Raw genomic sequence first — 3,765 nt, forward strand, 5'->3', positions numbered from 1 at the left:
TAGAACTAGTCTTCAGAGTGTCATACTGTTTTTAGTTCTGCAAAAGCAGAGGTAGGGAGAACACAAGCACTGGATATTCTAAATCCAGCACTACCCTATAAAATGAATGTAAGTATCTCCCAAGAGGGTTATCCTCTGGGTCTTTGATAATGACAGGAACCCAATGGGACAACCTAACAGGGACGAAAACCACACTGTAGCCCAATTAAACAACAGAGAAACACCGCTTACCAGGTGCTTCCAGACACCAAGCCTGTCACCAGACAGACAGCTGTGACAGACAGGACAGCCCTGCCGATCACGGGATAAATTCATGACCTCTCCGTGAGACCTTACAGCTCCAGTGTCCAAGCAACCACAGTCACCAAGTGGGGGGCTTACCCACCACACAACTGTCTACCCATCTTTGCGTCACAAACTACAGCAACTTTTGGCCCCAGTCACCTTTATAGACCCTGATAAAGTGCACACAAACTCCACTATTTTGACACCTTTGCCCATTAAGAAAAGGGCAACACCAGCACCAAATAACGCCTGGCTTACTGATGGCCCCTACCGAGGGCACTCGCTCATTCGAGAGCTATCGCATACCCGTTATCTACCGATACCATTTTGATGGATAATGACCATAGTCAACAGACTGAGCTACACACAGTAGAAATAGGTTTAGCCAAAAAAAAAAAAAAAAAAAAAAAAAAAAAAAACCAAAACCAAAAAAAAAACCCCCCCCCCCCCAGGTAACAGGGTGTTTATTTGGGGAGAACATATTGTGGATTTGACTATCTTCTGTTCTCTACTTGTTCATAGAGCTAGCTAACGTAAGTCTGTTTAGTCAAAATAAAAGCAAACTTGAAGATGATTTGCTTGGTCAACAGCCACTTCTGCCTAGTTTCTGTCATTGTAGAATGTGAAATAAACTACAGCTGTGGCCACAAAAGCCCTATCGCTGAGGCTGGTGGTGGGGGGGGCCCAGGTTTGCAGCAGATGTGAAGGCCTCTGCCAGGCACCTGCTCTGGTCTCGTTGCTGACCTTCTTGTAGGGTTTCAGCGGTGAGATGGCTCCTGTGGTCAGGTCAAAGGTATTGTGGGTACAATCTGTCCTGTCATCACTTTCACTCTGATTAGCGTCATTCTGAAGAACTTTCGACTGCCCTTTTCAAACATGGGTCAGCATGGGAAAACCAGTTCTTCTTCATGGGACTGATTTAATCTCTTTGTATAGAGGCTGCTCTTGGGAGAAAACACACTCCTGTTTATATCAAACATATAGGACATGTCAGCCCACAGCCACTCCCAATGCCACTGGCTTTTCTCAGTGGGGGCCTCTGGACATTGTTGGGACAGTCAGCGAGGAGCTTGGCCCTGATGCAAGTCACTGCCGGGTCCGGTGCCACCTGGCACTGGTTGTAATCAAACAATCTGTATCTTAGTGGGACATCCTGCTTGTTCTGGGTGACTCAGAGCTCCCGGACAGCTGGTTGAAGTTTTCTTTATAGCAGTGCCACCCACTCACTCCACACTCTCAGCTCCCTAGAAGCCACTCTACAGGTGGCTTAACTTTTGGTGCAAATAAAAGTTTGTCAATTGTTGTTCTCTTTCTCCTGTCTTTTCTGTAAAAAAAAAAAAAAAAGTATCTAAACAAAATTAAGCTGGGGGGAGTCCATTAATAAAAGGTTTCTTTTACAAAAATTATTGGCACTCTACAAGGCGCTTTGGAGTACAGTGTAAGATCAATATTACCTAGAATAAAATAGCAGAGCAGACATTACTCAGGGGAAATAGGCTCTTAATGAGAGAGGGAATATAGATTTCCACCAGGTCAGTCAATGTTTGAATATGATGAAACAGTATGTTAGAATCGGTGGTGTGGTAATTATTTGAGAAGTCTTGGGGAGACCATAAGTGTGCTTTAAAAAAGAAGAACAAACAAACAAACAAAACCTCTCAGCTAAAACTTCTCAGAAACAAGCAGCAAGTGTTTCCACAGATGACTGGAAACCAAAGAAATTAAAGCAACGTGAATCCATTGGATGACAAAAATGCAGAGCGTATGATTAATTTATGTACCAATCCAAGGCCACAGAAGTGGCATAATGATGGTCTGTGTTTGCCTCTGGGTGGGAGAGAGAGGGCATGGAGAAAAGGCAGGCTTCTAGATGGGGTGGCTAATGAGAAGCCATTCCTCTTCTTTAAGCCTAGTTCTTTTACTTGTGTCTTGGAAGCTTCGTGAAAATGGGTGGAAAGCACAGTGGATTGTTACTGAGAGCAGATCAATTTAATGGGGTGCAGTTTATGCTCTATCCCTGTCATGAGCCAATTAACCTTTGGACTGGGAAAATGCAACTGGCCGCTAATTGGGCCATTGTTGGGAGGGTGTGCAAGCCTTGGGTACCATTTGTGAATTGCTGAGCTAGGGATCTCTGAGTGGCTCTCTGGATGAGGGGAAACTGGTTCAGCTGCAGCTATGGTGGAACCCTGCTTTTGGTTGCAAGGAGTTGTCAGGGGACCCTTGGAAGCTCTAGTGCATTGCAGAATTCCAGTGCATTGCAAGAGGAAGAAGGAAATGAAAGGAAACTCCCAGATAAAGAAAGGTAAGGAAGAGGAAGGAAGAAAGGAGGGAGAGAACCAAAGGTAGAAGAAGAGAAAGAAGAAGAAGAAGAAGAGGAAGAGGAAGAGGAAGAAGAAGAACAAGAAGAAGGAAGAGGAGGAGGGGGGAGGAAGAAGAAAGAAGGAAGAAGGAGAAGAAGAGAGACAGAGAGAAAACATATAATGCTTTTAGATATTACCTTTGATCAATAAATAGCTGAAAAGGTCATTCACTGAGGACAGCTTTTCCCTAAGTGGTTTCAGAGGAGGATTTCTGTCCTATAAGGTGTTAATTGCTGTTTTTATGGGGGAAAATTTTGAAAAATGGAACAGGAAGTTCTTCAGTCCCATCCATTTGGGAAATATTTGGTTCTACAGATTTCTTTAGTGCAGTTCTCAGAGCCTTCTGTAAACTTGAGTGCATCACGGGACTCCAAGATGAAGCCACAGTATGATGTTTCTCCTCAAATTATTTTATTGGGGAATTATTTATTCAAAGACAATTCGAGGACAAGCATTCTGAGAAATGGAGTTTCTGAAATAGTGGTCCAGGGCTTGCCCCTCTTCCAGGCAATACTGAACCCATTTTTATGCCAGTTCTTCCCTTGGCCCATAAGCCAAGAAACAAATCCTTGTCATCAGTCTTTGGTAGGAGCATGAAAATTACCTTCCAGGGTATGTTCCAGAGCTAGTGCTCATGGCACCAACCCTCGTTCACTCACTTATTGATGTACTCATTCAAACTCTGTCCATTTTTGCTGCTGTGCCTCTGGTTCTGGAGCCAAGCATTTCCTCTGTCCTCAGGCTTAGATGTCCCTGCATGATTCCAATCTTTTCAACATTGGAAGTGTCCTGGTTTGTCTTCTGCCATTTTGACATCAGTGCTCCCACACAGTTTTTGACACATCCTTTGGCTTTGCTTTCCCTTCTGAACTCAGTGTTTCCAATTGTCTTGAAGGTCAAGTCCATTCTCCAGTATAACCCCTCATCTTGTATGACCTTGTAGCTCAGGGAGCTCAGTTTTTTTTTTTTTTTTGAGTTGGAGTCTCACTCTGTCGCCCAGACTGGAGTGCAGTGGCCACTCCTGGCCACTGCAGCCTCGACCTGCTGGGCTCCAGCGATCCTTCCGCCTCAGCCTTTCAAGTAGCTGGAATTACAGGCGTGCGCTACCACACCCAGC

This window comes from Carlito syrichta, unplaced genomic scaffold, assembly GCF_000164805.1.
Source record: "Carlito syrichta isolate Samal-C Ts95f unplaced genomic scaffold, Tarsius_syrichta-2.0.1 Scaffold314329, whole genome shotgun sequence".
Classification (NCBI taxonomy): Eukaryota; Metazoa; Chordata; class Mammalia; order Primates; family Tarsiidae; genus Carlito; species Carlito syrichta.